The 24,913-nt window shown below is 36.9% G+C and overlaps 1 non-coding gene across 1 annotated transcript; it reads right to left on the bottom strand.

The window, feature by feature from the left end:
• Positions 1-24,186: 24,186 nt before the first annotated feature.
• Positions 24,187-24,293, bottom strand: LOC141722050 (small nucleolar RNA R71). The gene has a single exon (XR_012575084.1). It is a non-coding gene; the product is annotated as a small nucleolar RNA R71 (small nucleolar RNA).
• Between the last annotated feature and the right edge of the window lie 620 nt (positions 24,294-24,913).

The raw sequence follows: 24,913 nt of genomic DNA, 5'->3' as shown, positions 1-24,913 counted from the left end.
AATCTTATCAGCCATACACAGCAAAACAGTATAACCCTCCTGGTTTTTAACAACCGCAATATGCCCCTAGACAACAACTTCAACTTCAGCAGTTACGACAAGCTAATGAAAAATCTGAATTGGAGGAGTTGAGGCTCATGTGCAAGAGCCAAGCTGTTTCTATCAAGACCTTGGAGAATCAGATTGGGCAGATTGCTAATGCATTACTGAATCGTCAACCTAGCACACTTCCAAGCGATACTGAAGTGCCAGGCAAGAAGAAAGCTAAGGAGCATGTTAAGGCAATTACACTGAGTTCTGTTAAGGTTGCAAATCCTTAAAAAGCTAAGACTCCAGAATCTGAAGTTGAGGCTGAAGAAGAAGAAGTGTAGAATGAAGCATAAGTGAAATCAAGGAAGACTACTTTAACACCCCCAGATTCGGGGTCGGGAATCCGGGTCGTCACGGTCTTTCTTTCCATAATATCACTTCACTTAATTATAATAAATAACCTTATGCTATGACCCCACTCTAACACACACCACAACCCGTTATAGTCTCAGAGATGAAATTGAAATAAGTACAAGTCCTTGAATCCACAATTTAAAAGTTATTACAACCCAAAATGATTACTTGATAAATTTACAGTTAATTGCCATTATCTGCCACAAGTTATAATTATACAATATTTGGTTCCCAAAAGTAGAATGCCTGATCTACCAATAGATCTATCTCTGCAGCTATAGCAGCTACAATATCAATGGGAAGACGCGGGACGCTTTCCACGCGCTTGCGCTGGGTCTGCTTGAGTCTGGCCATCTTTCCTAACTGTTGTTGTGTGATGAAGAAATGAAGCAAGAGTGAGCATTACAGCTCGCAAGATAATATATAGTGTAAACAATAATGCAAGTATCTAAATGGATAACTTACTAGAATCCTTTATCAAGCGTAAGGTAATTACTTACTGGATATAAGCTTACAGGAAGATGAATTTACCAATTACTTCACTATACTTATACCATTTTTAGAAATCTACTTGAACTACTACTGTTCAAAGTATAATAAGTTTCAAAAGGTCATCCCATAGATGAGACCACAAGTTAAAACTTGAATAGATTCAATCTTTGAAATACTTTTAAAGGAAATGAAGTTACGAGATACTTCATTCAATGGAAACACCATTATAACTGTTTGACTTTGTCAAAGCTTCGGCAACCACCCATTCATAGCCTTTCGATCGAAATGCTCTGGGTAGTGTTGCAGAATTGTCCAACTGGATGATGAACTCATTACGGGAGTTTGTCGTGCCAGGAAGACCACTTACGATGATCAGTCGCAGTAGTACAACCCCACCATTTTCTACATGTAGAGGAGAACCTGTCGGATTTACTTGTCAACCGAACACTGGACTCCTAAGGAATGGACCGTCTTAGCGGAACTTCCAGGCCATTTGGGCCAATATAATTAGGCTGGGCCGGCGCCACTCGACCACTTACGCCACTCCTAGTTCAGATGAAATCCATGACTCTGAAACGTAAAGCTCGTCCCCACTTTCCCCAAGTAGAAACTTGTTGATACGGCTCCACCAAGAAGTCGTATCTAGTTGGAAAGAAAAACTCACCAATATTTCCCAGGCGATGCCTGTTAATGGATTAACTTGTTCCAAGAATTTTACTTCCCGAGTGTTGGGTAAGTAATAAAAAACTCTTTTATCAAAACACCAACCTTGTTGCGAATATAAACTACACCACAGAGCTGGATCCCTCAGGTTTTGAGCGAATATTTAAATCCCCTTTAAAAGGAAGATCTTAAATATAAAAATGAGTTTTGGGATCCGCCCTAACCTTTAAAAATCATTTTGAAGACTCGAAAACACTTTAAAGAGTGTTTGGAGTAATGCTGATTTAATGAAATAAATTAGTCCCAATATATTAGAAAATATCTGAATATTATTATTTAAATAATATTCCCATAAAGAATAATCTTTATAAAAATTATTGAAGTAGAAGTTTTAAAACTTATACTTGCAATGAATATTAAATAACCAAAGATATACTTATACGAAAGTACTATCTTTATTTGAATAATCAAAAGTGAGTTTGATTATCGACACATTATTCTTTAATAAAATTAAGAATAATAAATAGTAAATAATCGGAGTCATAAGTCCTCGAATGAATATTCAAAATAATATTCATTAATAAATTAAGAGGAGTCATATGTCCTCGAATGAATATTCAAAATAATATTCAATAATAAAATAAACGGGATTATAAGCCCTCGAATAAATATTCAAAATAATATTCATTAATAAAATAAACGGAGTCATATGTCCTCGAATGAAAATTCAAAATAATATTCATTAATAAAATAAAGTTATCGAATAAACCTTATTTGATTCATAGTTTTAAAAACTATTCATATATATATATATATATATTATACTCGGGAGCATCGACTCCCGGTTTTAGAAAAAACGTTCACCTTTGGGTCCCCTATACTAAGGGTATATGCAAATTACCGCTTATCTCTAGCATAGGTATTATCAACTGTATCAGCAGATATATGTATCAAGAATACGAAACAGGCATGCATATATACCATATCACATGCTACAATATATCGCAAGAATTTGCTAAATAACCATTATGCATCTATCACAAGATAATGCATGTAAAAATGTATACATCACAACAACAGTATAACGGATAGAAAACTTGCCTGAGCGACTGGGGGTTACAAATGGCTTGGGACGAGTCTGGTAACCTATAAACAACATATAAGTTGGAATTAAACCAAAGTCACTTATCAATCTATACTTTAACCAATTTAGACTCTAACGCTCGCTTTGCGCTTACTGATTCTCTTAAGTCGCTCGTGTACCCTCGGCTCCACCATTTTTAATAAATTAACCATTACGAGTTTTAAGGCGATTCTTTTGTGAGTGTCTTACCAACTGCCTAATACACTTTACATAAATGTTTCATACTCCAATTAGTCATTTTAGGTCTTTAACCTATGTTTCAAAGTAAGGCGAGGGGTAATGATTCGTTCACGAAATGCCGTTACTTAAAACGGTCGTTTCTCCTAAACCGTACATCGGAATCAAACGAACTACATATCAAAACGAAGCTCGTAACATGAACTATCTAATCATGGCAATGGTCAAAACCTAGCAGTGAGTTCACGGGTCCTAATGTTAAGAACAAAAACAGCCTAAAGTAAATCGGATATTACGACGGCTATGTTTACGCGATTACCCAAATTTAAACCACTCCAATCATCTCACAATCAACTCACAATCAACATCCCAACCAAGACTCCATCCATAATTCATCATAACAGCCCCAACAACTCCACATTATCAATTTATAATATTCTTAAACATGAATTTAAATAACACTTAAGTTCATTAATCAACAATCCAATAACTACCACTCCAAAAACTTCACAAAACCAACTAATCTCTACATTCACAACAAGCAAGCCTCTCATGAATTATAACAACAAAAATAAACCTAATTACTCAAATAAAGTTAGGGTTTGGAGGGGTTATACCTTCCTTGGATAGTGGAGAATCAAGTAATTAGCTTGGAATCACCCTTAAAGTCCTTATCCAAGCTTAATCTAAACAAAACTTTAAGAACAAAAATTTTAGTTCTTGAAAAACACTATTCACCATCTTCTTCCATGATTTTTAGGAAGAGATTGTGAATGATTTAGGAGCTCAAACTTATAGGATATCCATAACTATGCATAAGGAGTCTTAGATAATTACCTTGCAATTTAACAAAGCTTGGAACTAGGATTTTGATTTTTCTTTCTTTGGAAAAGAAGAAAAGCCGAGAGCTTTGATGAAGGAGATGAAATTTTTTGTGTTTTTCGTGAAAATGAAATGTTTTGGCTTGGTTGGTTGACAATTTGATTTGTTTTGTTTTATTACCTTTTTACCATGGTAACTTTTGTGTGGTTCTAATTCAACCAACAACACACTTTGCTTGGTCATGCTTATGTCACCATGTGATGTCACCCTCCCTCCTTTGTCCTCTTCTTATTGGTTTGATGACATCATCCCCACTAATCTCTTTCATTAGCTTTTAATTATTTGGCTAATGACCGCTGATCTGTTATACGGTTCGCTTAACTTTCGTTTTTGTTTATCGTTTGAGGGATCATACCCGGGATCTTATTACTTAGGTTCCCTTAACCTTTCTCAATACATTATATTCCTTTTATGATCCTCTCTTAAAATCCTTGAATTTAAATCCTTTTTATCCTGTGACCTTATACTCAATTCTTTCGATATCTGGTGGATTTTCGGGAAAAATCAAAAGGTTCAAATTTGGATTCTGACGATCTTTACATACACTTATATATCATATAGAGTACCAATAAAATCTCAGAATATCCATAAAAGAACCCCTACATAGTGTGGCATGAAAAGTTTTCTTATTCAGCAATATCAGCAAAAACACTATTCATAAGGGTTACAAAAAGTTCAAAATTTTGGGGTTATTACAACTACTGTTGAGCACACTCCTCCCGAGGGTAATACATGGGAGAAGCAGATCTATCCTCCACCTCATTTTCCTAAGAGACCGCAGAAGAAAAAGCTGGATAAGAAGTTTGTGAAGTTTCTGGAGGTGTTCGAGAAACTTCACATTAACATACCTTTCGCTGAAGCTCTTGAACAAATTCCTAGTTACGCGAAGTTCATGAAAGGTATTCTCTATAAGAAAGTGAAGCTTGATGACTTGGAGACCGTTGCTCTAGGAATGCAGTGCAGTGCTGCAACAGAAATTGCCTCCGAAGCTTAAAGATCCTGGAAGCTTCACTATTCCTTGTACTATTGGAAATATGTCATTTGACAAGTATTTATGTGACTTGGAAGCTAGCATCAATCTGATGCCCTTGTCAATCTTCAAGAAGTTGGACTTGCCTGATCCAAAGCCTACTTATATGACTTTACACTTGGCCGACCTTTCTATTATATATCCGCGAGGTATTGTGGAGGGTGTCTCGGTCAAGGTGGATAAACTCATATTCCCTGCTGATTTTGTAATTCTTGATTTCGAGGAGGATAAGAAGATTCCCATAATCTTGGGAAGACCTTTTGTTAGGTCCCAATGTGTTTGTAGAAGGGGGGGTTGAATACAAACAATACCGAATAATCGAATTAAATGCGGAATAAAAAATTGAAACAAAATTCAAGTTAAATAAAAATATTATTAAACTTGAAAGGTGTTACAAAAACTGTATCGATTACAAGGAATTAATCTCAAATTAATTATTACAAATCTAGAATAAATTCGACATGAACTTTTTCTATTTTTGCAATAATTAGAATCAAATGCTAAAAGCTATTTGAGATTAAGTTCTAGGGATTTTGATCTGCTAGATTGTTACACAAGAACAAGATAAAGATTTCTAGTGGTTTGGATTTAACTTTATAAACTAGAAATTTGATCTTGAAGTTTGCAGATGAAAAGATGAAATATTGCTGCTTGTTTTTCTTTTCTGCTTTGTTCTTGACTTCTGTGTTCTGGATAAAATTGTTGAATGGTTGCTTCTGTCTTTTTAATCAATCAACAGAATGAAATGAACTGGAATGACAATCCCATAGCTGGTAGGACTTTCGGTGAGACTATCCTTTGAACTAGCAAGACAATCTCAACAGCTAGCAAGACTTTCGGTATGACAATCAAATGAACTAGCAAGACAATCCTCCTCCCAGTGTAACTTTCGGTGAGACTATTGAAAATGGCCTGGCATGACAATCGGTATGAAAATCCTGATTGTCATGCTAGTTCATTTTCAATTGTCTTGCTGATTTAATGCAGATTTTAATCCAATTAAAATTCTGAAAAACCTTAATATTAATTCAGAATTAATTAATCAATTAATTCAATTAATCAATAAATTAATCTTTGCAGATATAATTTATTTTCTTAATTAAATTATATGACTTAATTAATTAATAGAGAATTAATACTAATCTTGAGCAGCAACCATTCTTCTGAAAATCTTCTGAAAATCACTGTCAATTATGAATCAATTCCACCACTTCAATGTTGACACTCGATGTACTGTCTGGTTCATGAGTGACTAACTTCCGTGACGTTTCTTCAAGCCTTGACCTTGATACTCTTGATTTTCTTCAGACTAAATCCTTGTAATTAATTGATACCCTGACGAGATCTCTGTCACTTGATTAAATCCACAATCTTATTTATATCACTGAGGCATGATCAATTTCTTGAACTTCTTCCAGTGAATTAATTCCTCAAGTCTGTAGATGAACCTTGTTTCTGAATTCTTTGACAGATATTACTTTGCGAGATCTCTTTGACGGTAGATCCACTATTTACTTATTACATTCTTATTTGAGTTGAGTTAAATCCTCGAATATACAAATAGGCTATGACATATGCCTTACAATCTCCCCCTATTTGTTTGTTAGACAATAACACACAAATACCTAGAGGATAACTCAACTAACAAATAAGAAAAAGGTATAAACAGAAATGCAAAGTAAATAGCAGAAAAGTTCTGGATGACATTTAACCTTTTCCAGATTCCAAGTAAATGTTCCTCTAGACTGAACATATCTTCAAGTAGTTTCATCTTCTTCTGTACAACCACATTTCCTGTTGAGAAGCGCATATCTGTCTTGCTTCTCCCCCTATGTGAATCAACTGATTAAAGAAGATCACCTTCGTTTACCACCTCTCCCGTACAATAGGATCCGCAGATAAAAACCAATGGTACTCCCCTTTTGAAAACAACTTCTTCCCTTACTAGAAAATTACCTTGTGTTTACCACCTCTCCCGTACAATAGGATCCGTAGTTACAAATAACAATGGGGTGGTGTAGTGTACATATGTAGGATCTTTTTCTTACTCCCTGCTATTTCTCCCCCTTAGTTGAGGAATCCTCCAAACTATTACTTAAGCTTTTATCTCCCCCTTAGAGAAGGAATGTATGCCGTCGTCTGAAGGAGTTCTCATATTTCACTTGGTTGGAAAAGAAATAACAAGTGTTTCTCTTTCTTCCTCACTGTGAGTGTGTGATTCTGTTTAGTGTACCTCACATGTGTTTCACTCTTCCCTCCACTCGTGTTTACACTCATTCTCACAAGTGTATCACTCCACTCATAGCTCCAAAAAATCAGCTGTACTTGCAAGGAAAATCACCTTAGCCATCCTTAAGGAGGTCACAGGTGGTGCAATGGGAGTTCACAAATACCCATCCTTGTTAAACTCGTCAGATGAATCTGAGTCATAATTTACAAGTTGCTAGTTTCCCTTTTAGGGTTCCAGATTTGAATTCTGGGAAGGTAAACAATGATCCAATGAATTTAGCATAAAGATCAAAGTTCTCTTCTAATGTCTGTGAAGACATTTCCTTGTGACTCATCAGGTAATATCTGAATCATTGTCAACAAGTTGCCGATCTGCACCTATGTCAGATCCACTATCCGTAGATGCATCCAGGGGATTTAAGCCTGGGGAGGTAGATACTGACCACTGACATATGGCTTTTGGATCAGTATCCTCTCCTAACACCTGTAAAGGCAATTGGTCCATTAACGAACCTTGAACAATCGAATCTGACCTTAAGATGGTCGAAACTCTTGTTTCCGTCAACTCATCCTTTGTGTGTGTAACCTTTCCTTGTGCATCAAGAATTGTTTATGTTTGAAGTGGTGACACTACATCGGATGCCTTGGCCGTGGTGACACTACATCGGATGCCTTGGCCGACAAGCAAAATTTAATAGACGCACCCTGTTGAGAGAATGAATCTAGTAACTGTTTTTGTGCCTTTTCAGTCATTGCATCTTTTTGAGAAGATGTATGGTGGCTAGCAGTTGTCTCGGTTTAAATACTACTCATCTATGTAGGAGACAGAGCTACTGAGTTGACTTCAGAACCTTCCTTATGTGGTGCACTAAGGCACTATCTCCCTCACGCTCATTCATACTACATTTAGTGGTAAGAGAGTGTTAGTTGGTTCTGTTTCTGTGTTTGTCTTTACAGTCTGGGATAGATGTTGTGGGTTTTCAACCTCATGACTGTCAATGAAAGAGAGTCATTGGAGACTGAACCTGTATCACAGAACATATGGCAAATAGAGAGATAAAAGGTACTTAAGATCTATAATGAATGAAAATTATACATTTAATCTTTTGAGAGAGATGATGTACAATAGTGATTTCAAAGGATTTTACATGAAATAAGAAATCACTAATGTAGAAAGAAGTTTGATTTACTCCTAAAACTCACTGCACATATTAAACAATATGATTGTGCCTAGTGATTAGAGAGTTATACATATGACGATTGCTTGAGCAATACACTAGTTCATACCAACCTGAAGTGAGATTGTGAAGAAGAGATTGCACAGTCCAATAGATCTGCAACTGCAAAGTCCATGAACTGAGGTGCATTGACTTCCTCTTTTGACTCACTAACCAGGAGTACACTTGTACACATCTTACTAGAGTCCAATTCCAAGTGTAATGTGCATCAGGTGCCTGATATGTCGTAATATTCTCAAGTCTCGTCACTGGTGCTATATGTTAGATACTGCTTCCTGATAATAACCTAGCACAATATACAAATTTACAATGATAACATTCCCAGCTTACGAACAACCATATCCCTCAGATAAACCTTTGCTGTTATCTCCAAAGGTAACCAGGGGGCCAGCTTCCTCAACCACATTTGATAGAAGGGCTCTATCTCCGGTCATATATTTTGATGATCCACTGTCAAGAATCCACACTACCGGTTACACCTGTTTAATGCCCTGCACTACAAATGGATTAGACCTTCTTCGGAACCCAAACTTGGTTGGGCCCGGCATACTTGTAGAATTGTCCTTTGTCAGGCAAAATAACATTTTTAACTTTAATGGTCTCAACATCCTCAATGACTGAACATTTGACCTTGTAAGTAGCCTTAACAAATTTCTGTTTAGGCTTAGGCACAAATGTCTCCTTTCTAGCCTTAGAAAGACTAGCAGTCTTAGACCTATCATGCTTCTTATTATTCACATGCTGACGAGGAGTAGTCTTGTCACTAGAAACATGCTTACCATTAAAATATGCATACATCAAATTAAAAGCACAAGACATACAATTAGAAACACCACATGCTTTATTAGAGATATTAACAACAGGCAATTTATGTATGGTAGACATGGCATTTTTGTTATCCAACTCATGTGTGTCTGAGTTAGTCTCAGTTGCTTTCACAACTTTGACTGGAACTTTCGACACACTCGACTTGGAAACAACCTTCTCATTAGCAAGATCTTCAGCACGTATTTCTTCTTGAATAACAGAAGAGGTCGCATCAAATGGTTCAGCAATTGATGGCTTATAGAGGGGTTTATCAACACCCTTAAGCACATGTGGTACTTCCCTCCCTTTAGTACAGACATGAGGAGGGGAGTTTATGCCTAATTCTCCAATAGCAACATTATAATCATAACCTATTCCAGATGTTTTATTAACAGCTTGCTTACTGTAGAACTCTTTGGCCTTCGAACAAGAATTGAAGTAGGCTCTAACCGTAGTCTCAAGACCGGTGATCTTGTCTTTGAGAATAGTTTCGAGTTTTCTATAACAGTCAACTCTATTCTCTAGAAAAGATACTTGTTCTTTTAATTTGTCTTGATTAATGTGCACAAGTCTTAATTCATTGACCTCTTTTTCAAGGTCTGTGATCTGTAAACTTAACTGTTCATTATCACGACGTGCACAATCTAAGTTACCTCTTAGATGATAAACCATTTCAGCATCAGTAAATTTTACCTCTTTTCTTGACGATGGAGCTTTTCCATCAATAGCCATAAGAGCAAGATTCTCATCTTCTTCATCTTCACTATCAGTATCATCCCAGCTTCTTCCCTTTGCCAGGTAAGCCCTTTCAGAGTTACTCTTCTGATTTGAATCATAAGAGTTCTTCCTTACTTGCTTTGGCTTCCTGCATTCTGTGGCAAAGTGTCCCAAATCATTGCAGTTATAGCATCTAATGGTGCTCCGATCAACCATCCCTATTTTGTATCCACCACTACTGGTGTTAGAGGATGAAGATCCACCTGTCTGGAATCTTTTATAGTTGGACTTGTACTTGAACTTGGGATTTCTCTTGAATCTGACATTGGAGAATCTCTTGACAATTTGGGCCATTGACTCATCTTCCAATTGCTCCAGCTCTTCCAAGGAATAAAAATCATCTCCTGATTCATTTGTAGTAGGAGGATCAAATTCTGCTACTATCACATTTTCTTTAACCTTGGAAGACTGTACCATTCTTTCTGACTGTTGAGATTGTTGATGTTGTTGATCTTCAGCTACTAGAGCAGTAGATGTGCTGACCATTCTATCTTTCCCGTAGACTTCCTTCTGCTGAATCTGCTCTAACTCATAGGTTTTCAACACACCATAGAGTCTATCCAAAGAAATCTCACTCAGATCTCTAGCTTCTCTAATGGTAGTGATTCTATGTTCAAGATGAGTTGGCAGTGTTAAAAGGAACTTTTTGTTGACCTCCCTGATTGAATAATATTTTCCATTTATGTTCAGGTTATTGATCAATGCATTGTACCTCTCAAACACTTCAGAAATTCCTTCTCCTGGATTTGATTTAAAATGTTCATACTCAGAGGTTAGGATCTCCAACTTGTTCTCCCTAACTTCCTCTGTGCCTTCATTAATCACCTCAATAGTTTCCCACATGTGTTTGGAATTTTTACAGTTCATCACATGTCTGTTCATCAAGGGATCAAGGGAATCGATTAATATTAATTGAAGGCTGACATCCAAGGAGGCTTCTTCCTTTTCAGCAGGAGTAAAATCTGCAGGCTCTTTTGGATAGGTTCTAGTTTTGGTAATCACAACATCATCTTCTATCACCTCTGGTTCAATAACCATCGGAGTTTTTGGACCCTTTTTTAACAAGTTCAGATATTTGGGATTTGCAACTTGTAAAAATAATAGCATCTTCTTCTTCCACATGATATAATTTTCTTTATCAAATAGTGGAATTTTAACGGTTCCAACTTTTTGTGAAGTCATTATGAATTTTTGAATAAATAAAAATTCAAGGAGTGAAAGAAACACAAAAGTCTAGGATCTTGATTTGATCGTTAATCAGAAGGCTCTGATACCAATTGTTAGGTCCCAATGTGTTTGTAGAAGGGGGGTTGAATACAAACAGTACCGAATAATCGAATTAAATGCGGAATAAAAAATTGAAACAAAATTCAAGTTAAATAAAAATATTATTAAACTTGAAAGGTGTTACAAAAACTGTATCGATTACAAGGAATTAATCTCAAATTAATTATTACAAATCTAGAATAAATTCGACATGAACTTTTTCTATTTTTGCAATAATTAGAATCAAATGCTAAAAGCGATTTGAGATTAAGTTCTAGGGATTTTGATCTGCTAGATTGTTACACAAGAACAAGATAAAGATTTCTAGTGGTTTGGATTTAACTTTATAAACTAGAAATTTGATCTTGAAGTATTGCAGATGAAAAGATGAAATATTGCTGCTTGTTTTTCTTTTCTGCTTTGTTCTTGACTTCTGTGTTCTGGATAAATTGTTGAATGGCTGCTTCTGTCTTTTTAATCAATCAACAGAATGGAATGAACTGGAATGACAATCCATAGCTGGTAGGACTTTCGGTGAGACTATCCTTTGAACTAGCAAGACAATCTCAACAGCTAGCAAGACTTTCGGTATGACAATCAAATGAACTAGCAAGACAATCCTCCTCCCAGTGTAACTTTCGGTGAGACTATTGAAAATGGACCTGGCATGACAATCGGTATGAAAATCCTGATTGTCATGCTAGTTCATTTTCAATTGTCTTGCTGATTTAATGCAGATTTTAATTCAATTAAAATTCTGAAAAACCTTAATATTAATTCAGAATTAATTAATCAATTAATTCAATTAATCAATAAATTAATCTTTGCAGATATAATTTATTTTCTTAATTAAATTATATGACTTAATTAATTAATAGAGAATTAATACTAATCTTGAGCAGCAACCATTCTTCTGAAAATCTTCTGAAAATCACTGTCAATTATGAATCAATTCCACCACTTCAATGTTGACACTCGATGTACTGTCTGGTTCATGAGTGACTAACTTCCGTGACGTTTCTTCAAGCCTTGACCTTGATACTCTTGATTTTCTTCAGACTAAATCCTTGTAATTAATTGATACCCTGACGAGATCTCTGTCACTTGATTAAATCCACAATCTTATTTATATCACTGAGGCATGATCAATTTCTTGAACTTCTTCCAGTGAATTAATTCCTCAAGTCTGTAGATGAACCTTGTTTCTGAATTCTTTGACAGATATTACTTTGCGAGATCTCTTTGAGGGTAGATCCACTATTTACTTATTACATTCTTATTTGAGTTGAGTTAAATTCTCGAATATACAAATAGGCTATGACATATGCCTTACACCTTTCTTGGCTACTGGATGAACCTTGATAAATGTGCAGAAATGTGAGCTCACCATGCGAGTGATGGATCAGGATGTAACTTTTAATGTGTTCAATGCCATGAAATTCCCTACGGAAAATGAGGAGTGTTTTAAGGTGGAGATGGTCGATTCGGTGGTCAATTCTGAACTCGATCGATTGCTAAGGTCCGATGCCTTAGAAAAAGCCTTGTTGGGGAATTCCGATAGTGAAGATGATGAAGGTGAAGAGCACTTGCAATATTTGAATGCTTCTCCCTAAAAGCGAAAGATGGATACGCCTTTTGAATCTCTTGTATTGGAGGAACTGAACAAGGCTCCTAAGCGCCTCAAGCCATCTATTGAGGAAGCTCCTGCTCTTGAGCTTAAGCCTTTACCTAGACATTTGAGGTACACATTTTTAGGAGATGCATCTACTTTGCCTTTTATTATTGCATCTGATCTTTCAGGCAGTGATGAGGAAAAACTCTTGAGAATTCTTAGAGAATTCAAATCGGTAATTGGTTGGACTATAACAGATATCAAGGGAATCATCCATTCGTATTGCATGCACAAAATTATGCTAGAGGAAGGAAGGAAGCCTACTGTTGAGCAATAGAGAAGGCTAAATCCGATCATGAAAGAGGTTGTGAAGAAGGAAATCCTCAAGTGGCTAGATGCAGGGATCATCTATCCCATTTCTGACAGTTCATGGGTGAGCCCAGTTCAGTGTGTGCCAAAGAAAGGTGGTATCACTGTGATATCTGATGAGAAGAATGAGCTTATTCCTACACGAACATTCACGGGGTGGAGAGTTTGCATGGATTATAGGAAGCTAAACAAGGCTACGAGGAAGGATCACTTCCCTCTTCCTTGCATTGGTCAGATGTTTGATAGATTGGATGAGCATGATTACTATTGTCTTCTGGATGACTATTCGGGATATAATCAAATTTGTATCGCTCCAGAAGATCAAGAAAAGACTACATTCACATGTCCTTTTGGTACTTTTACATTCCGGAGAGTTTCTTTTGGGCTATGTGGAGCACCAACCACTTTTCAGAGATGTATGATGGCTATCTTCTCTGATATAATTGGTAATAATGTATGTGTTCATGGACAATTTCTCGGTCTTTGGAACTTCTTATGATGAATGCTTGCACAATCTTGGGTTAGTGCTGAAAAGGTGCATTGAGACCAATTTGGTTCTCAATTGCGAGAAATGTCATTTTATGGTACGCCAAGGCATCATTCTTGGTCACAAGGTTTCTAGTAAGGGTCTTGAAGTGGACAAAGCCAAGGAGGGGGTTATTGAAAATATTCCTCCACCAATTTCTGTTAAGGGAATTCGCAGTTTTCTTAGTCATGCGGGTTTCTATAGGCGTTTCATCGAGGACTTCTCTAAAATTTTGAAGCCGTTGTGCAATTTTCAAGAGAAAGATGTTCCTTTTAAGTTTGATGATGAGTGCTTCGCTGCTTTTGAGAGACTAAAGAAGAGTTTGATTACGGCACCTGTCATAACTGCACTAATTGGTCCGAACCATTTGAAATGCTGTGTGATGCAAGTGACTATGTAGTTGTAGCAGTTCTTGGGCAAAGAAGGAACAACATATTTCATGTAGTCTACTATACTAGTAAGGCTCTGAATGGTGCTCAAATGAACTATACTACTACGGAGAAAGAACTATTGGCTATTGTCTATGGTTTTGAGAAATTTCGATCTTATCTGCTTGGGACGGAGGTGACGGTTTTAACTGATCATGTTGCAATTTGATATCTCATCTCAAAGAAGGACTCAAAGCCTAGATTGATCAGATGGGTTCTTTTGCTTCAAAAATTTAAGTTAGAGATCAAGGACAGGAAAGGTACCGAGAATCAAATCGTTGATCATCTCTCTCATTTAGAGGATCCAAGTGCCACTTTACTAGATAAGATATTAATAAATGAGTCTTTTACCGATGAGCAGCTGTTTGGAGTGCAAGAGGAAGAATCGTGATTTGCAGACATTGTGAACTACCTTGTGAGTAATATCATGCCTCCCGAATTGTCGTACACTCAAAGGAAGAAGTTTCTATATGAAGTGAAGTGGTATATGTGGGATGAGCCATTTCTTTTTGAACAAGGAGATAACCAAATCATCAGGAGATGTATTCCTTACAGCAAAACGGGGGGATCTTGCGAGATTGCCACTCAACAGATTATGGAGGACATTATGGTGGAGAAAAGACAGCAGCTCGTATTCTTCAAGCAGGTTTCTTTTGGTCGACCTTGTTTAAAGATGCTCATCAGTTCGTTTTGAAATATAATCGATGTCAACGCGTGGGTAATATGTCCAAAAGGGATGAGATGCCTCTTAATGTGCTTCTCGAGGTTGAAGTCTTCGATGTTTGGGGAATTAACTTCATGGGGCCATTTGTCTCATCTTGTAACAATCTGTATATCTTGTTGGCGGTTGATTATGTCTCGAAATGGGTTGAACTTAAGGCTTTGCCAATGAATGATGCGAAGGTAGTGCTTAATTTTTTTCACAAGCAGATATTCACAAGATTTGGAACTCCAAGAGTCATAATCAGTGATGAGGGGTAGCATTTTTGCAATCGCTAGTTCATTGCTATGATGCAAAGAGATAATGTGAATCATGGCATTAATACGGCTTATCATCCTCAGATGAATGGTCAAGCTGAGGTATCTAACAGAGAGATCAAGCGCATATTAGAGAAAGTTGTGTGTCCATCGAGAAAAGATTGGTCTTTAAAGCTTGACGAAGCTGTTTGGGCATATAGAACATCATACAGGACTCCACTGGGAATGTCGCTATTTCAGTTGGTTTATGGTTAGGGGTGTCATTTATCGGTGGAGCTCGAGCATAAAGCGTATTGGGCTTTGAAGAAGTTGAATCTTGATTTGGATGCATCTGGAAAGAATAGTATGCTTCAATTGAATAAACTCGACGAGTTTCGACTTCAAACATATGAAAATAACAAAATGTATAAGGTGAAAGTCAAGAGGTGGCACGATAGGGGGCTATTGCTCAAATCATTTGTGCCGGGGCAACAAGTTCTTTTGTTTAACTCTCGTCTCCGTATTTTTCCTAGAAAGTTTAAGTCAAGGTGGTCAGGGTCGTTTGTTGTCAAAACTGTGTTCCCACATGGAGCGGTGGAGATTTTTGAGAATGATCCAGGCCAAACATTCAAGGTAAATGGTCAGAGGTTGAAGCATTACTATGGTGACATGGTAAACTGCGAGGTGGTGAGTGCCGTTTTATTATCCGTATGATCTCGCATTTCTACGTCAAGCTAAAGACATAAAGCAAGCGCTTCTTGGGAGGCAACTCAAGTTTGTTGTATATTAGTAGATAGAGGAAGAAGAAAGAAAAGAGAAAAATACAAAAAAAATTAAAAAATTAAAAATTTGGGGCCAAGTACAGTGGCACGGCGCGCCCGCGCTGAGGAAGCGGGGCGGCCGCGCCCATTTTCCAGAGACAGAGCACACCCGCGCTGTTTAGCGGGGCGGTCGCGCTGAAAAGTCAGAAGCACGGTGTGGCGCCCTCCAAACCCGGGTCAAAAGTTTGGGGTCCACACACACACTTTATTTATAACCTGCTTATAACAATAATAAAGATAATAATAATATGCAGTGACCCTATTTACCAACTACCACGGATCGCAACAGGTTAAAGTATGCACACAAGCCACACATCTACTTATATTACATACCGTTCAAATCTCAACTCTTCCAAACTCAAAACTGAGTATTAAACATTATTACAAACTTTTACAGACTTAAATTATCCCAAAAGAAGCCTACTAGCTCAGCTCAATCAACCTGAACCCCTAGCTCTCGCGCTGGACTGGGGATCCGCGGTACCAACTGGTTCCTTCTTAACTGGAAAAGAACAGAAACAATATCGCACAAATGAGCTAACTAGCTCAGCAAGTCACAATGACAAAACTGAGAATAATGATCATTAAGTGAACATGTTTATGATATCAAGTGAACAATGGATTATGATTTAGAATTGGATATTGTATTTTCAGGTTAAAAACCAAGGTTAGGCTGCTGATCAGTCACGCACTAACCCCGAGCAAAGCACACAACACTGCTCTAACTACTGGATCCAAGGCACACACTGGCCTAACTTGACCATTATATGGTCTGACCACGAATCTGGTCCATAATTTTATAAAAACAATCCAATTCTAACATAATAACAGAATAAGCAATAATAATTAATAACCAGAATCATTAACAACAATGAGTGTTTAACAATGAAAGGGTTTCAACCCTTGTAAGGATCAATAAGGTAATTTCAAAGCTTGGATGCTGGGTAATGAAAGAATTGGATAACAAAGGAATCAATGTTTCAGGGTTTCAAGGATTTGGTCTTTCAAAGCATAAAATACAAAGATTTGATTGTGTAAGCAATCTGGTTCAGTGTTTAATATTTAGTTTGTATGTATTTGTGGAGTAGGATCGTATACTTGAGGTTCGTGTTTGGGTATACAACAATCAATGGTATAGAAAGAATAAGGTTCATGGCTCAAGAACAATAACTGGAATCAGGGTTTGGGTTTCAGTGCTTCAAAGCACTCGCAATATCAACAAGACTATCAAGTACTATAATATATCGAGAAAGTTCAGAACACTTGTCTGGTATTAGCTTACTACACTGCACTCGCTTCCAATCACAATCGTCTTACTCCTCAACTACCTATTTTCCTTTCCTACGCCTTGCTTCTTCTGCTCACATATCATAAGCATCTATCAATAATCGACTCATAGAGTTCTATTCAACACATACTTCTACCTACCCTTCGTTTTACCCAAATCCAATTAACGGATTGAAAGTTATGCAATAATCAAGTAAACACCGAATATATAGACTGATAGTCAATCAACAAGTCACATATAGCACATAATACATCACGTAATCAATGATATATTATTTATAAAGAAGTCTCGGGTCATAAATAGGCTTTCTAATATTTAAAATGATTTTTAAAACATTTTTCAGAATTAAAACGGGTCGTTGGATCAATTTCGGGTTAATAAACAGGGTTCGATAGGCCAATTCTGGCTCCGAAACAATTTTATACTAATTATCGAGCTTTGGAAATAATTTAGAATAATATTTTAAAGCTCGAAACTATTTTTCGGAATTTTTAAATAATTAAATCTAATTAAATAATTGATTAAAATCAATTAATAATTAATTAAATCAATTAATCAATTAATTTTCGAATTAATTGAACAACTAATTAATTAAAAATTAACTGAAATTAATTAACTAATTAATTTAGATTTATTTTTGAATTAAAAATAATTTTCGGAATTAAAATAATAATTTTCAGAATTTTCAGAAATTAAAAATGAATTTTTATAATAAAAATAAATATGAAATATGATTTTTAAACATTTTATAAACAGGAATTCTATTTTTGAAAACTTTGCAAACTACAGGGACTAAACTTCACCATCTTCAAAAATACAGGGACTAAACTGCAATTTTGCAGTTCCAGTCGCCGGAAAATCGGGGTTGGCCGGAGAACTCACCTCCGGCATCCTCCCACCACCATCACCTCCAGAATTAAATTACACAACACCAGGAACCTATATCTGCAATCAAAATTCATCAATAACCCCAGACTTGGCCGGAATTTGATCAAGAAACTCGCCGGTTTCCGGCGGGTTCGACGTAAACTTCAAAACACAACTCCCTTCTCTACAGACCTCGTTGATTCATGAAACTTGTACGACTATATTGCAGATTTCACAGAGAATACAATACACTATACTACAACATCAATCTATTTCAGAATAAGAAACCCCTAAATTTCAATTAAGAACATTCATACGGGTTATAAACCCTAATTTTAAAATTTGAAAATCAAACTCAAATTTGAACATGTTATTGAACTCCAAATCAGATGTATAATATATCAAAATCATCAGGAAAACAAGCTCTACAACGTGCAATCATCAAATCATACAAACAATCATCCGAACAAAAATTCATATTTTTAATAAATTTAATTCGAAAATAAATAAATTTCCAGAAAATAAACCTTTGATTCTGCAGTGAAACAAAGCTCAGAATCTGATAGAACACTTCAAATCCTTCGTTTTGGTTACTCAAGCTTTGAAAACAGAGATCGGTAACGCCTTCGTTTTGCTGTTTGATTCTTAGAACAGTTTATGTAATTAGGGTTTTTCTCTGAAAATTATAGAATTAACTATCTGCAAATGAGTTTGATACGAAATAAAATACGGAAAAAGGCTATTTATATTTACGGAATATTAGTATCCCGTTGTATCATTCCGGATATAAAACGGTACGTTTATTTGTAAAAACTGATCCAAACGGTATCGGTTTTCGGGATAATTATCCAAATCAGTACAATTTGTACTGTGGTCTTGGTCTCAGCGCCTGGTTACACGTATTATGATGTGATAATTGTGATAGTTTAATAAAAGCTCCCGTTTATCGAAAATACGGGTTTTATTGATTTACCGAAACGAATATTGTATCGAAAATGTTGCGCCGGGACCCGCGCAGGACAAACCGTACGCCGGATCGAAAAAGTCAAAACATGGAATATGCTCGGAATATTACAATTAGGTTAGGAAGGAGTTCTCGGAAGAGTTTCGGGTTCCAAAAACGTAACAACGGGTGACGTCGGTTGGTTCCCGTTTTTATAAAATAGATTTTAAATACTCGGAAAAAGATTTTATAAATTTCATATGATCCTTATAAATCCATAAATCAACATAAAAATAATTAGGAAGATATGACAATTATCTATGTTTTATTTTGGACATATAAAAATTAAAATACTCAATTAATATTATTTTTGAATATCCAAGTACAGATAACATTTAACAATTAACTCACAGAATAGATACTGAACTCATATAATAATTATTTAATAGCAAAATAATTACACGATATATCCCGGATATTACACACGGCGCGCCCGCGCTGAAGTAGCGCGAGGCCGCGCTGCCCCTGAGTCCGAAAAAATAAAAAGCTTGAAAAAAAAATCGGGGACTTCTTTTAAAAATCAATTCCTACCCGATTTTTACTCTTCCACATCCCAAATTTCCCTCTCCAAATCAAACCCATTATTTCCACTATTCCCATAATCAATTCCCACTTCTATTCCATATTTAATTCTATTCTCACCTCCTATATATACATACACTTATACACAAACTTCTCCACCGATTCTCAAATTCTCAAACACAATTCTCTCTCAAACACTTATCTTTTATTTTCTCTTATTAAATCCCAATGGCACCTAAGAGACAAAGAACTCAAGTCAGCAGCAGCACCACTGATTCTTCGAGTGCAGGTGGTGTGAGGCCGAGATTTTCCACTCCTGAGGCTGAAGCAGAGTATACAAGGCTTCTTTTGAAGCCTATAGCAAAGGAGCGAGGTTTTCTGCCATCGTGGAAGGATGGTAAGTTATTGGAGATGATCTTGGAGATGGGCTGGGTTACTTTTTGCGAGGCACCTGTTGTTTTGCCCATGAGTGTTGTTCGAGAGTTTTATGCTAATGTTAAGGCGGAGAAGAATGGTTTCACTGTGGTTAGGGGGATGACGGTGGAGTACAGTGCTGATGCGATAAGAAGGGTGATTGATCAGCCCACAAGGAAGCCCTGTCAGGACACCTGGAATGATAAGACTCCTGAGTATTTTGATTTTGATTTGATTGTTGCTACTCTGTGTGTGCCTGAGACTCACTGGCAGTTCAAGAGGGGCACGACTGATTATTCCATGTTCCCTGCTTCGAGCATGAACAAGTTTGCCCATGCATGGAATGCGTTTATTTGTGCTGACATCATGCCATCTTCTTATGTACATGATGTAACTGTGGAGCGTGCACGGTTGTTGTGGGAGATTCTTCAGGGTGATTATGTGGACCTTGGGATGGTGATTTACCAGGGTATTCTGAGATTTTTGCGAGGGAGTACTACGAGTTCTATACCCTATGCGTCCGTTGTGATGAAGTTGTGTATGGCAGTTGGTGTTCATTGGCCAGCACATGAGCAACTCCAGATTCTGAGTGCTCCGATTGACAGCACCAGCTGGAGGCTAGCTGTTGGGGTAGCTCAGTCGAGCAGAACAGCATAGAGATCTCAGTTGGGTGAAGAGGCTGGTCCATCGCAGCAGGAGCAGGAGGAAGCAGGAGCTGATGTTGGAGTTGGTATGAGTATGACGCAGTATAGGCGTCTAGCGAGGAGGATGGATGCGATGCATGACATCCATAGTCAGTTTGCACGTGATCTCACCCAGGCACTAGGGACTGCATTCAGAGCCACAGGTGTTGACATCCAGTGGCCAATATTTGGTGAGGACTCCGTGTATCCACCTCTAGACACGCCTGACACTCCACCCGTTAGGGGTGAGGATCCTTATTCCGAGTAGGTATGCCTGATTCCTTACTATTACCTTTACTGAGGACAGTGAAAGTTTTAAGTTTAGGGTAGTAGTTGAAGGAATATGTTTTGTGTGAGTCACATATAGTTTGTATATTCATGTTAGTTTAGTGCATATAGTTGCATATTTTTCCATGTAATAGTTTTTTTTATAGATTTTATTATAGTTCATGCATTTGCATAATAACATGATCCCTTATATGATTTTTCCGATTGATTTGTGATATTGATGCTAGTGTAGTGATGTCGTATTTAGTGATGTTAAGTCTTGTCGAATTGATTCGCATGCTAGAGACAATTGTATTTCACTAAGTCTTAGAGGTTGCTTGAGGGCTAGATCATGGTCATGGTTTATTTGTTTGTCAAAGTTTAATCGCTTGTTTATATTTAGAATTTAGGATATTCTTTTAATGATAAAATAATATGGATATTTAAAAACTGGAGAAAATTGGATTTCATTGCTAGTTGTTGTGGCTAGGTGTCAAATGGCTAGTAGCCAGCTCATTTTATATGAGTAAGTATAGGGTTGAACGAGATAGAGCGAAACACACTCGTTCAGAAATTTGTGAAAAAAGAAAAAAAAGAAAAAAAAAAAGAAAAAGAAAATAAAATAAGTGTTATGTATAATTGATCACAATTGGGCTCTTTAGTACTCGAGTTATTAAGTTCTTAGGGGACTTTGTTCCTAGTGACTTAAGGCTTTTATAATCTGGTATCCGCTAACCTAACGCTCGCTACATGGGTACTATTGTATAAGTCTTTTGTGGACCTCACTCACTGCACGGTCAAATAAGCATATTTGTGTTGTTTAGGTGTTGTGAATAAAAGCGTGAATCCATATAAAACTCAAATATAAGAATTGAAGTGTTATAAGTTATTTTGAGTCTAGCTTTTATTTTATTTATAACCTTGCGATTGCTTTGATGAGTAGTGAGTCATGATTATTGATCTAGTTACGATATTCTATCTGTAAGCATTTGCACACACGCACATCTCTGGTTTGTAGGTTAATTTGTGGGGTTTGATTGATCTTTATGCGAACAACTGCATTTATTGAGGTGTTGCTTGTTGATTGGTTTAGTTATTCTATGGGGATCGTTGCATTCATTTAGTTGCATTCATGCATTTTTATTTCTTGTTCTTTGAGTCTGTTTATGCTTGAGGACAAGCATCGATTCAAATTTGGGGGTATGTTGAGTGGTATTTATGACACTTTATAACGCTCCATAAAGCTTTGAATTGGTGTATTTGTACTCAAGTTGTTGGTGTTTTAATGTGTTTTCTAGTGTTTTTGCATTTCAAGCATTAATTCGGGATTCCGGTGAATTAGCATTGATTTTATGCTAATATGGTGTTAGGATAGTGTCCAAGGAATAAATCTTGTGAAGACCAACTCATTAAATCAAGAAAAGAAGAAAATGGAATTTTCTCCAGAAGGCCAGCGCTCATAGCGCGCGGCCGCGCCGGGTCGGGAAATTTAAATCCCGATTCTTGTGGGCTTTTGATTGGAGGACTTCTACTATGCATGAGATGCTATATATATATAAATAAAGGTCATTTTTCAGAGGAGACATACCAGAGCACAAGGAGAAGGCGTAAGAAGACCGTTTAGCACAATTCAACGAAGGCGAAGAAGACCTGGTTTATACTTGTGATTCTTTGTTCTAAGTTGTAACTTTGGATGCTAGTTTTCTTATTTGTGAAACTATACTCTTGTTTTATACTTGGTTTATTATTTATTCAGTATAAAGACTACGTTTATTATACCATGTTTTCATCGGAACCCACGTTGATGATGAGTCCGGTTATGGGCTAATCGTTATCGTAGGATTCTAGCGGATTTATTTATGGATTTATTTAGTTGATTTGTTTTGATGCCTTAGTGTGTGGTGATTGTATGATAACCTAGTATTGGTTGTGCTTATTCGTCTTATGAGCGTCGCGAACTTATAAGATAGCGTGTTAATTCTTAATGAAGCGACAGTGAATTTAAGGATTTAGAACTTGCCATGCTAGCATAGGTTCATGTATTATTATTATGCATGATTCGTAGGTAATTTTAACCATCTTACTTAACCTATGTAATCACGATAGATAACTTGTGCATTAAACCATTATGTTGTCAAATTCTATAGACATATAGGGTCTAAATATTATTGGTGTATGTTAAACTAATATCTCTTTTGTGGATGTCTGACAGTATGTTATTCATGCAATGAAAGTTGGCATTTAGCAGTTTCGTGTTGTATGATTAGTGTCATCACCATTACATGCTAAGGTTAAGAACAATAAGGCTATTGAATGAAGTATTTAATGAAGTTAGAATCCCATGTTTGTGTCATATATTATTCAACTTTCTTTAATCTCTTAGTTAATGTTCTCTAGTATAATTCTCAATAGTTAATCGTAGTTATAATCACAAACCCAAATTGTTATTCGTCTTAGCATTGAATAATAGTCATATCATTGTTGTATAAGTGCATAAATTACATAGTTAATTTAACCAGTCTCTATGGGAACAAACTAGGATTAATTCTATATTACTTGCGATCACGTATACTTGCGTGAATTATTAGCGCGTGCTTATCGACTAACAAGTTTCTGGCGCCGCTGTCGGGGACTCGGTGTTAACTTTTTGTTTATGTGTTTTTCATCAGTGATCGTTAAAGTTCATTGACTCAGACATTGTTACTTACCTACTCTTTTCCTTATCGTGTTTCAGGTACTCTAGCGAGCGTGTATGCATACGCGTTCGCGGGCTCATAAAAGAACTCTGGATCAAGCCGATGAGGAAGCTGTAGTAATTCGAAGGGAAGTTTTTTAGGACGAAGAGAAAGTAGAAGAAAAAGAGAAAGTCAAGGAACCATCTTTAGTAGTGATGGGAGATCAAGAAGAAATTCTTAAGGCTCTGATGGACTATTCTCAGCCTAAGATCAATGATATTCAGTCGAGCATCATCAGACCAGCGATCTCGGCTAACACTTTTGAGATCAAGTCAAGCACGATTCAGATGATACAGAACTCAGTTCAGTTTGGAGGTTCTCCTACAGAAGACCCCAACATGCACATCAGGGATTTCATCGAGATCTGCGACACTTTCAAGTTCAATGGGGTGACTGAAGATGCTATCAAGTTGCGACTCTTTCCATTTTCTCTGAGGGATAAGGTAAAGTGTTGGTTACATTCTCTACCACCAGGGTCTATCACCAAATGGGAGGATCTTGCTCAAAAGTTTCTCACTAAATTCTTTCCTATGGCGAAGACTGCTGCATTCAGGAATGCTCTTACTCAGTTTGCACATCAAACTGGAGAATCTCTGTGTGAAGCTTGAGATCGATATAACGAGATGCTAAGGAAGTATCCACACCATGGAATGCCTGATTGGATGATTATAAACTGTTTCTATAATGGTTTGGGTGCTCAGTCTAGACCTATGCTCGATGCAGCATCTGGTGGAGCCTTATGGGCCAAAAGCTATAATGAAGCTTATGAGTTGATTGAGCTCATGGCAGCTAATGAATTCCAGAATCCTATGCAAAGAATGTTGCAAGGCAAGGTCGCAGGAATTCTGGAAGTGGATACAACTACTGCTATAGCTGCTCAACTTCAAGCTTTGACGATGAAAGTGGACTGTTTGGCTAATTATGGAGTTAATAAAATCACAAGTGTTTGTGAGCTTCGTGCAGGGGCACATAAAACTGAGCAGTGTCTTATTTCTAGAGAATCAGCTCAATTTGTGAGCAAATTTTGAATGGACTGCTGAAAGCCAAGAGGCCTTTGAACAATTGAAGGAGTACATGGGTAAAGCCTCGTTGTTGGCCAAACAAAGTTCAGAGGACATCCTTTACCTGTTGTAACACCCCCAAATCCGGGGTCGGGGATCCAGGTTGTCACGAGTTCCATTTCCCTTATCAATACTTAATCTTAACAGTCAACCAACTACTGCGTACTGTGACCCCACAATATACACACACACACACCACAAGTTATAGTCT

Source organism: Apium graveolens, chromosome 4 (assembly GCF_009905375.1).
Source record: "Apium graveolens cultivar Ventura chromosome 4, ASM990537v1, whole genome shotgun sequence".
In the NCBI taxonomy this organism is placed as follows: domain Eukaryota; kingdom Viridiplantae; phylum Streptophyta; class Magnoliopsida; order Apiales; family Apiaceae; genus Apium; species Apium graveolens.
This window is presented reverse-complemented; position numbering and strand designations above follow the sequence as displayed.